Source organism: Rissa tridactyla, chromosome 7, assembly GCF_028500815.1.
Source record: "Rissa tridactyla isolate bRisTri1 chromosome 7, bRisTri1.patW.cur.20221130, whole genome shotgun sequence".
In the NCBI taxonomy this organism is placed as follows: domain Eukaryota; kingdom Metazoa; phylum Chordata; class Aves; order Charadriiformes; family Laridae; genus Rissa; species Rissa tridactyla.
The window spans coordinates 39,400,830-39,413,329 of NC_071472.1; positions in this window are offsets into that span (position 1 = coordinate 39,400,830).

Consider the following 12,500-nt stretch of genomic DNA (forward strand, 5'->3'; position numbering starts at 1 on the left):
CATCCTTTTCACATCCTTGACCCGGGCCCCAGGGAGGCAGCAGACCTCCCTGTGTACCAGGTCCGGCCTGCATATTGGGCCTTCTGTTCCCTTCAGTAGGGAGTCACCTATGACAAGGACACGTCTTTTCTTCTTTACCGCAGAGGTTTTGATGCAGGGGGAGGTCTGACTAGACCTTGCTGACGCCTCCAAGGTAGGAGAATTATTATGCTCGTCATCATCCAGGTTCCTCTGCAGAGCACTGTACCTGTTCCATAATAGCACCTGGGAAGATGGGGTAGTCGCCAGGCTGTCTTGAGTGCGGCGCCTGTTGCACTGTGCAGGAACTTCCTGCCATTGTCCCCTGTCCTCCAGGTTACCACCTTCAGTTGAGGTGACAGAGGATAGGGAGTTTTTTGTTGCAGGGTTTCTGTCTGCCTGCTGGCTTTCTGTCGTGGGATGCAGGATTCTACTCCAAGAATCTATCTCCCTCTCGCATTCCCTGATGCTCCTCAACCTACTTACCTTCTCCCTGAGCTCCATGACTAATGGGAGGAGATCCTCTACCTGGGCACATCTCCCACAGGCGTGCCCATCACTGCCACCCCACACCGGCATGAGAGCAGGGCACGCCCTACAGCCTGATGTCTGTGCGGTAGCATGTTCCCACGAGAGTTCCATCTGGTGGTTGTGGAGCTCATGGATGCCACAGTCTGCTTGCAAGCAGTTACCATGGCTACCTGGCCGGGTTGGCAGTCCTTCAGCTCTATCCTGCGCGAACTGCTGTGCAGCCTGCTGTGACTGGACTGCTGTGTCACTCCCTCTTTGGCCGCCCTTTTCTCCAGCCCAAGAAGTACATCCTTGTCGTGGTGCTGCCGGGCGGTTCCGCGGGTCACACCCAAGCAACATCCACTCGCTGCTCGTTTGCTCAGTCCGCTCCCGAAGGGCTGCTTTTATGAGGGGGGAGAGCGGTCCCACCCCCCGCTCGTTCACCCCTGCCGCCGGGGGTGCTGCCTCCGCCCCCCAGAAGCGCCGGGTACCGGCTGGGCCTGGCCGCTTTTCCCGGCTTGGAAAAGCCTCGGAAGGGAGCCCCTGGCCGACCCTTTTTTGCCGCGATTCCCTTCCCCGGTACAGACTTACCTGCACTGGAGCTGGTCTCCTCGGCGAGCGACCGTTGGCGTGTTTACGCCTCGTTATATCTTTTTATGAGTGCACTTAAAGGGAACAGCATATACTGGGTTCTAAACGCATTTGTAGAATTTAGAGAGTACGCATCTGCAAGCCAGTTTTGATCACTCTGTGATTCATTATATGACAGAAAACAATAAAGCTTCAAAATAATTAATAGTATGCTGTGGAAAATTACTGTTCTCCCATTATAAACTCATTGTGATAAACATGTTAGACCCCGTTTGCTTACTTTGTAGTCAGAGTCGTCAGTCTAAATGTAAGCTTGGGAATAAATCATGACAAATGGGAGGTTAAAGGAATTCCTTCATATTTCTAACGGTCGCTAAAAAAAAAAAACCCAAAATCTAACAAATGCATATACACAATACAGGTAAAGGCAGGAGACAAGGGTGCTCCTCACAAGCACATCACATCTTTTTTTCCTGTATTGTATTCACCCAGTCTCTTGAAACATTTGGTTTGTGTTTGTATAATTAGTGTCTTTAAAGGTGCTGCAAATGAAGGCCAATGCCTCTCCTATGGTCAGCTCGTGATTATGAAACAGAGGAAGTCAGTTCACAAAACATGCTAATGAGTGAATGTTAATCAGCGCCCAGAATGGCAGAATACCCTATGTACAAAATAATAAATTAATATAGACTATCATATATCCACCAAATTATATATACGATCATTGACTTACACACAACTTAAAGCAGGTCAAAAGGTGTAAGGGGCGATTATTCACAAACTTCAAAGGTCCAAAGGCCTTTTGCTGGCTATACCAATAAAAAGGCTCTTGATTCACCCTCTTCCTCTCATCTCCCCAGGTTTATGGGATTCTCAGCTCCATAAAGAACTAAAAAATACTACCGAGAGGCAAGGAACAGATGTACTTAGAATAATTCAAAAATACATTAAGTCAAAGGGAGCCTAGGAATAACCCCACAAACTAACCAGTGTCCCGTCCTTAGGATAGCAAAAAGTTTTATCCATTCATCATAGCCTGAAGTGTCACTGGAAGTAGACTACCTACATTTTAGTTCCTATTCCTGCATGAATATTCACGTGAAATTGTGAGTTAACAGACAGGACTTGAAGCAAGAAAACCCCACAAAGTAGTGTGCACAATAATTCTCCTAAAAAGCAGGGATTTACATGTACCAAGGCAGTGCAAGGAACTGATTCTTGCTCACTCAAATATATTGGATGATTGCTTTAAGACTTGGCCTACTTAAGATATCGGCATTAATTTACAATCCTACATTAGAAACTTTATTTCCTGTTTGAATTTGACCTAAATTCATGAACAGTTTCAGATCACATTTCTCTGTATAGACTATTCACCAAGGGGAAGCCATCCCTAACTCTGAATATTAAAATTTTGAGAAAAATATCCAAATAGCTTTCTCCAGGAAAGCTCAAAAGAGAATACATTCTGGTGTGGAAAATTTTCTGACATTTTGTTAAGCATTAACATTTAAAAACTCCCAAGATTTTTCTTTTTTGGCACCTTTTTAATCATTGAGCAGTTCAACTTTTTCTTTTCTCCCCTTCTTTTTGCACACTGGCAACTCCTGCTTGCTGTTTCTCAGCCCCAGAGCACTCTGTCCCCCTCTACAGCATTGCACTGCTGCACGTTCGTCATTTTTCATCACACAGAGCTGACATTCATGCTGCACATCTGTTTTTTCATTGTATTCAAACTGACAAGATGCTGTGGTTAATTTTTTTCTCCTCCTTTTCTAATTTTTTTTTACAGTAGCCACTGATCATCAGAGATCATAATCTAAGAAGCAATAATCCAAGAGGCTTTGTTATGTCTACTATTATAGAATAGTTTAAGGGAAGAAATCACATGGAAGCACAAAAAACCAAACATGCACTTATAGACTAACATCTCATTGCTTCAATTTGATTAAGAGCTTCCTGCAACACCCGATTTAGGTAAGGCACAATAGATGAAAGTATTGTTCCTTCAAAGCCCATAGATAATCCTATATGTGCTAAATCATCATTTTAAACTTCATCCATTAACTATTCATAGAGAAGGCACCTTACAGACTATTTCTGTAGGAATTTCCCTGCTATAAGTGTGACAGGAAGTCATGTCAACCGTACAGTTCTTGAAATAACTAAGAGTGTATCTATTGCTCTGCCATTTCATTCAATCTTATTTTTGGTCACTTTATCATCTAACCCTTAACTAATTATTGTACTACTAGGTTTTCTGACATAACTTTTGCTAACTGCTGAAGGTCATTTCTAGTTACATGGCATCACATAGTTTGTCTGTTTCAACAGAGAATTAGTCTTCCTTTAGGCCTGATAGAGCTTGAACACTAAGATTGCAACCACCTCTGTCTTCAACTATTAAACAGATTCTGTTGCTGTTTCAGACTGTCAGAGGCACATTCACTATTGATCTTGTACTATTCTTCCTTGTAAAAGAAGGTAACACTGAAATGGGTTACAACGAAAAACAAGATAGTCAAAATGAAATTTGAAATATAAACAGAGAAGAAAATTGTGTCAAGTATCAGTCTACACTTTTTTAACTCTTCAGACCTGATTATAACTTACTGATACACAAGTCTATTGTATAAGCAACCAGATACAATATACAAATATTCAGTATTAAGTACATCTGGAAAATCTGCAGAGAATTACTAGAAAAAGGGCAAGAGGAATGACATCAGACTTAGAAGTGCCACATACAGTAATTGACCATTAACATTTATCCTGTCTTAAAAAACTGTGCTGCTGAATTTCCAATAATATTTCTCACAGTTCTCAAAAGTTTTTTCTTGTGTGATTAGATTAAATTTTGTCCCTCAGGCAAGTTAAACACAGGATATTCAGAAGGAAGAGTTAGTTTTCACTGGAAAACTGACCAACTGCAGCCTGTGAACATCTTTTTACAAAGTGAATCTTGATGAATAGATGTTTTCAGAAAAATCAAACTACCACTTATGCGGTAACAACCAGGAATGTGGTAATTTCCACTCTGGTGGTCTGTGATGAAGAGCAGCTTCCAGGCTTTTAAAACCTGTTTGAATATTGGATCTGCAAGCTGGGATAATGCAAGACAGCACTTCCAAGTGATGGCTTAGTCATCAATGCATTAGAAAGTGATTACTTCCCTATCACTTCTGCTGAAAAAGCTAAACTAGCTATAAATGAAGTGCCTCCTACTTCAGCAACAACTGCTGATCTTACAGTACAAGCACACCGAATGCTACGTTTGACTACAGGTAAGAAGTTCCCATCTGAACAGTAAACATATTTCTAACCTTCAGATGGGGACCACAGTGGAGCAGCACACCAAGAGCTTTGAGGGAACAGTAAATTCAGAGTCAGCACTTCTGGTGCCTCGGTTTCATTCTTCCTTCATTTATCAAATATTCAGTAAAAGGATGGGTTTGTAGGTTTGATGGCAGTATCTAAAATAGGATCTTGAGAGGAATGTTTTCATAATGCATGTGGCGGATTACAAAGCACACAGTTTTTACTACCTTATCACTATAGGCGTACCTGACAGAAGTAAGCACACTGCCAATGTTACGTAAGTTGCCTGCTATGAATAATCATTCAACAGATAATTGCAGGAAAAACAGCCAGGCCCATGCTATTGGAAGGATCAATGACTTTGTGTCTGAGAAGCCTGTATAGTAATTTCCCTCAACACTGTTCTGAATTTTTACGAACCCTTATGTCTTTAAACAATGATGACATAAGAATTCTAAAGCTGAATATCTTCAAGATGACAACTTAATTCGTAGGCATCAATGAGAAATTCTTTGTATAGCACCTTAAGAAAAAAAAATTATTTTAAGAAAAACAGATAACCTGGAATTAAATAGTCAATTATTTCTATTAAAAGGATTACATACTACAAGGAGCAAGGCAATGTATGGATTGTCCAGAAATGGACCTGTGTTCTCATAAGGATAAGTGACTGACCACAGAATATTGTTTGATTTTTGTTTTAATAACCAATACAACAGTTCCAGACCCCCACTTCTTAGCCTTTGCTTTTTCTAGTTTCGTTTTCATAATTTTCATTCTTTAGCTCAAAGAACTGTCAAGAGTCAGTCACTGTATTGCTTCACTGCCTCTAAACAGTGACACCATGATTATATTTTTTAGAAGCTGAATTTTTATTGGCAACTGGTATTGAGAATAGTTTCTACAATAACAGCACAGGAGAGCAGGGTGATGGGATATTGGCACCAAGGTGGTAGGTGGAGGTGGGGGTTGGTTTGGGAGAGGGTTTTTTTGATGAATCTTACATCAGCAGCCTTAATGCAAGTCAAATAGATAAGAACAGTACCAATCTCTAGCCAAGTATGGGTTTATAATACCTAAGTATTTCATTAAGTATTAGCATTTCTTACAGAAGCCTCATTAAAAAAAATATATATTTAACACTTTCCATTACAAGTTCATTTTAAGGACTAGCAATATTTTACCTGTACACTCTATTCAAGAGAAGAGCAGACAGGGCATTGAAGCTACTATAATGAGCATACATTGATAAAAGATCTTAGTACTGAAGTCACATTTATGTTTCTACAGTAAAAATCACTGCCAAAAGACCTTACTATTTGTCCAATAACAGATATAAGAAACAAGCAACCTCAAACTGAAATGCAAAATGAAGTAAAAACATTTACTGAAGTAACTAAAGATGATAAATACTTCAGTAGGTCAATGGAGCTGATTCTGCCGCTCTACCCCACTCAAGTCCCCACCTGGAGTACTGCATGCAGCTCTGGGGTTCCCAGAGCAACAGTTTTAAATTGAAAGAGAATAGATTTAGACTGACTATAAGGAATTTACACACATATAGCGTGAGGGTGGTGAGACACTGGAACAGGTTGCCCGCGGAAGCTGCAGAGGCCTCATCTTTAGAAGTGTTCAAGGCCAGGCTGGATGGGGCTTTGAGCAACCTGGTCTAGTGGAAGGTGTCCCTGCCCATGGAAGGGGGGTTGAACTAGGTGATCTTTAAATATCTCCTCTGATCTAAACCATCCTATGATTCTAATAGTAAAAAGCTAGGCTTAAGGTATGATCATTCTTAACAAATCACAACATTCAAACAACTATTTCCTTAATTTGCAATATGAAACAGTCTGCTTCCTAGCATAAATACATAATTTCTACATTTTACTCATTTAGACATTCATAAAAATAATCATATATGGAAAAGTGTAATCTCTTGCACAGGACTGCCTCAGATAACTAAAAATCTTTTCTAGATATGGCTTTACAAGATACCTGGGACTAAATTTCTCATGTTTAATTCTTTTGAGAGCAAGTGACACTTAGGATGTCAGGACTACATTTCACCTGTAATTGTGTCATCCGCTGTGTCTGCAGCACAAAGAAGTTTATGCCATGCACGTTTTTCCATTCATTGGGAAACTACATGGTAATTTGGCAGGGAAATAGGTACATGACTGGACTTTCTGAGTGTCTTCCACATATGTAATGGGAAAAGCATTCAGGCTCCAGAGGTGGAAAGCTTAATTTATTTTTTTTCTTTTTACCTCTCACAACATTCTTATGGCATCTGAACTAGAAGAGGGAAAACTGAATACATATCTGCTGTGGCTCCTAATAAATTAACATCTACCAGCAGCGTGAGCTCTCGTTCTTGGAAAACACTTGAGATGTAGAACGGATCAGCGCTGAGATGAGTAATTCCAACAGGAAACAGAGATTCCAGTGCAATCTCCCCCATTCCTAGGAAACAGACTAGGAGTGACTGCTGTTATGCGGTCTATTATATGTGTTTAATTCACCGTAATCCACCAATTCTTGCCCATTTAAATTTAGTTTTGTAGTTAAGTATTTTGAGTACTTAAATATTTCATATGCCTTTCAAGACAGTTTTAAGTAGCATCACAATAAGTCAAATTACTATTTTTATCTTCTGTTCTTTCCATTATTTTCATATTAAATCAACAGATCCTGTTAGCTTTCATACCGAATACTGCAAAGTTTGCCCAAGTCCCTCAGCTGTGCTATATTAGAAAGAAGTTTTACATTAAATTTTCCTGAAATTCATATATTCCCTTGCATGGTACTTTAGCACTACTGTAACAGTAAACCATGGAAGAGTATTAGCCAATCAAAGACAGGAGAGTGGGGAAATCTCTGCAAGTCTGTACTTGTTTATAGTACCCTTTTCTGTCATGTGAATTTGTATTAATTTAACATAGCTATAAAGGGAAAAAGAACATGGAGAAAGTTAATAAACACTGCTTTAGTTATGGGGATTTCGAAATTTGAGCAAGAATTAGATGAACTTAAAGTTTCATACCACACTAAAACCCACAGATAAAGAATAGAAGAAAAAGGGATGATTAAAACAGAAGGCATATGTATTAGTCGTCTTTGGAAGCAAAATAAGTAGAACCACTTTTTGCATAACAGTTATTTTGGGCTGACTGTTTGGGTTTGGTTTTGTTGGTTGTTTTTTTTTTTTTTTTTTTTTTTTTTATTTTTAATTTCCTTAGAGTCACATAGCAATCATTACTTCTCAAGCATCACTTATCACCCTGCTGCTGAAAAGCAGCTAAGAAACAGCATGTCTGGTAACACAAACCGACCAGCCATCATATAAACATACTACTGACTTCTTTTTTTTTCTCCATTCCGCTTACACATGGATACAAAAGAGCACCTGAAGGAGAAGGAATCCAAAGGCTGAGCAACAGAGGCGGATGAGCAACAACCCTGCATCAGGCACGGAATGGCAATATTCTCAGCACTAGCGCTGCAGCACCAGGGCACCATGACACTTCCAGCTTGCCAATGTGCTCCCCACGACTGCCCTACCAGAAAGTTGGTATTTACTGCCTAATTCACTAGTGTTAGTCTAATTTGTCGGACTAACCAAATGATTAAGTGGGCACAGCATTCGCTAATAGGTACACTCACTGGTTTAACATGTACCATGTTGCCACTTAATCATTCACTTCAACTTCTCACTACTTCTTCCCATTTGATTTAGCTGTACAATACTTCCTCAGGGCTTATTTTGATCTGAAATTCTACATGCTTGGCTTCTCAGGGATTTTTTTTTAGGTTGTGTTGGGTTTTAGTTTTTGGGTTTGGGTGGGGTTTTTTTGGGGGGGTTGGTGGTGAGGTTGCTTTTTGCTTTAAATTATTAGCTGGAGTTTTCCTTTTCTTGTCTGAACTTCCCCCTGCTTTCAGCAGCCTCTTCAGGTGGGCTTTGTTAGCTCAATTTGAGCTCTTAACTACTTGTCCTTATTTGAGGTAAAACAGAACCAATTTTCTGTTTTTTAATTTTACTTTTTAGCTGGGCCTCTTCTAACTGACTAAACTCTGAAATTAACAGCATATTGTTCAGAAACTGTTCACTCTCAAGAGTGATAAGACCTGATTCTACCAAGGAATGGTACGCAGAGAGGCTCTTGCTTATACTTATTGCTATAACAAGCAAGGTCAGCTAACTTTGTTATTTGTCCCATTGGAGGGTCAGAAGCGGAAAAGCGTAGAGAGGTCCCAACTGCAGGGAGAAGCGGACAGGACAGGTGACCCAAAACTGACCAACAGGGTATTCCATCCCATATGCATCATGCTCAGTATAAAAGCTAAGGGATCAAAGGGTCAAGTCTCTTTCTTCAGTGGCCGACATGTGAGGAGGATCCTGTCTGTTTGTTTGCCTTTGATCCCGATCCAAGCATTCCTGACTCCAGATCTGGAATTCAGCTCCTGTCTGTCACTGACTCCAGTCTGGGACTTTCCCTGTGCCTGCTGGTGACGCGATCGTCATCCTAGGATCTGGATACGGCTTTGTATGTATTGTCTACTTTTTTAAAAATTGTTGTTAATTATTATTATTTATTATTTCCTTATTTATTATTATTTTCATTAAAGTAGTTTAGTTCTTTTTCTAAACTCATAAATCTCCCTATCTCTTCCTCTCCTCTCTTTGGAGAGAGACGGGGGAGGGACATTTGTCATTCTGATTGGCCAATCCGGCCAAAACCACAACAGTACTTTAAACTCCTCAGCTACTAGATATTTCTCAATGGGTACAGTTACTCTGTTCAAACCCCTGTTGAAAGCCTTAGTAAAAACAGATACCACTTCCAACACCAACATAGTACTGACATAGTTTTCCTGGTCCTGGGTTGTTGGTTTGTTTTGGGGTTTGTTGTTGGTTTGTTGTTGGTTTGTTGGGGTTTGTTTTTTTTTTTTTTGGGGGGGGGGGTTGCACACTCTTCAATATTTCATTTTCTTGTTAGATGGAGTTTTCAGCTAATTACACACATTTATTTTTAATTGTAGCTTTGCTACTGTTTTTGTCTGCTATGGTAGATACCACATATCTGAGCCACTCATTCAATTGTGAGAATTAAATAATGATTCCTGCAATAAATGTTGAAATATAATTTCTGTAATTTACCTTTGAAGCCACACAGGGAAGGAAAGATTGGGAAGGTATGCAAGCACCAAAACAAAAAGAAAAAAATGCATATATGATGTTTTGCTGCTTAAGGAAAAGAGCTGTACGCATTGCTTTTTCTTAGGTAAGAGTAGTACAAATTCAGCCATTGCCAAAATTGGTACTATGTTTCTTTTTCATTCCGGTCTATGACCTGTAGGCATGAGTAGTGAGTAAAAAGTAGAACAATGAGATGAAGTAACTAAGTATACATCCCAGCTACTTGTAGATGTTCCACCAAAATATTCTTTAGAGCTATAGGTTAATGCTATTTCAGTATTTCCAGATTTTTCTTCAGTTTTTGTTTGTATTTAAGTTCAGTCAATAGTATTTGACTAGGATCCATAAATAAGTACTAATCAACTTCATTTAGTACAGACAATAACTGTGCTATTTCCACTTTTATTTTGCTCCCTTGAAGCTCATCTTTAACTGACTCCAGACTACAACATCTAGACCAGACCTCTTACACTAAATCTGCATGGTGTTGACCAACTTGTCCGCTAACTGGCATCTCAGTATGCCGAGGTTAAATGTGCGTAAGCCTGAAACAGTATCAAACAGTGCAAACCCCAAGAGCTTTTTACACTGACTGCCGGTGCTTCTGAGCTATAGAGGAGTGCTGTCCTGTAGCTACTGGTTCACGCAATAGCTAAGTTGTCTACACGGTGCAAGTGTATAGTTCAGCTTTTACTGCCTATGTTATGTTTCTAACGCGTCTCTATTTCTGAACATAATCCAGCACAACGAAAGGGTCTCCCTGCTACACAAGGACAAATCTGCACCGTATCATCTGTACAGTTAAAACTGGTATCTGACCCTTTATCATGTCTGTACGAGAAAAGACAGACAACAAGTTTTGCACCAAAGAGATTTCTTGGTGGAAAGAGATGGCAGGTGTGTCATTAAACCAGTGCATGACATATCTCTCTCTATATATGCACATGTGGAAAAAGGATCTCACTGCTCTTCTTTCCAACAGTGATCTTTACTGCAGATTAACACTGCACAGGGCAGAGGTCTCAGTTAAGTAAGGTGCTGAGATACCATATTGTCCTGTGCCACACTTCAAATAAAGTGCCTTCAGAATGAAGATGTCTTAACACATGTCGATCTAGACATGGCTTTGGCCTGTCAGTATGCTTGCGGTGTCCTTGATGCATTTTATTTTGATTAATTGCTCAGAAATCAACATAAATCAAGCAGTTTACAATCAACCAGTGCTGGTCACCAAAACAGCAAGCCATGCAACCTAATTGAGGGTAGGAACATACATTTTTTTGAAATAAAGTTTTGATTTCACTTACAATTACTCACATGATTCATTAAAATGATAGTTAGTAGTACCATCTAGTCTTTCATTATTTATTGAACTCAAGTAGCTTAGGTAAACATTTATATTTGTTTATCAATTATATAAATATATTTTTCCCATTTACCTTCTAAAGAGTAATGAGGTGTTACTGGCTGCTGTTATGCTGTACAGACTTGTTTCTTTTTAGTTTGTGATTTTAGAAGAAGTTTAAAGGCAGAGGTATATATGGATTTTTTTTCAATAAGATAATCAGCAGTCTATTCAATGATCTATTCAGCAAAATAGTTTTGAGCTAATATTTTGACATATTGCCTAATGGCAACAAGTCATCAATTGAGCTATTTCAAACAGACACCACGAAAAGGCTTTTAACATATAACAGACTGTTTTAATATTGTTTCCCTGGAGAACATGTGAGCTCAACTGGAGTTCTCTGCAGTACATAAATATTTTATACACTGAAGAGGCTGCTGATGAATATATCTGGATTGAAGAGATTAAGCAGACAGACACAGTTAATAAAAAAATTACAGTCAATTTCCCCTAAATGGAGACTTCTTCTCAAGCTGAAGTTACTTGTAGTATATCAATGTCTATCAAGATGTTTAAGAGTAATTTCACAAGAGTGTCAAAAGGACAAACTTATTACAATAAACCGATTTCTAAATGTTGTTGCAAGAGTTTAAAGCTCAGAATAAGTCATTTTGTTCCTTTAAAGCATGATAAGTAGGAATGCTGTATTTTATTCAGACCCAATAAATGATACTCAATCACATGAGTTTAAACCCACTTTAATAGTAATCAAAATCTAGCATGACTACTATATCTTTCCACTTGATCATCACATCAGTCTTTAAGAAGAGAGTCCATTTCCCTTTTGTGCAGCTACAGTGGATGACAAATACTGCTACAACACAGGCCACGGCCTGAAGCATACACCAGGATTTATTTAAATTTCACCACTTATTCATCTGTAAGTGTGCTCTCTGTTGGGCAGGATTGCCAGTGCTACATGACATACCGCTCACAGAGAGCTGAGAAATAAGAGCTGTTGTATCCACAGACAAGACCAGAAACAGTTTCTGTCTTCAGCACAGCACTCATTGCAGGTGGAAAGCTATTTTGAGTGTGCCATCTTGTCCCACAGACAAACCCCATGAACACCAAGTACAGCAGTGGAATTAGGAGTTTGGCTTGGGCAATACTATGCCCATGTGCACTGTGCCCAGTTGCTGTGTGTGATCATACACACACATGCCTGAATAAAGCAAACACCATGCCTTTAAAATATAACCTTGTCGAATATTGACAGTTACAGAGAAACGAACCAGAGCTTAAAAACCTTCCTGTCCTCAAAACTGTAACATAGAAAGCCTCAACCCTGTGAGAACATCAGTAAAAATATTTTATTAACACAGCAAAAGAGTTGGATATCTTGCTTTCCTTTTTTCTTTCGAGTCTGACTTGCTTTTGCAAGCTCCCTCTGTCAGTTCATGTGCATGTGAAAGAGAAATATAAATGAAGATGAGCAAATACAGAAAATACCCTATTTTT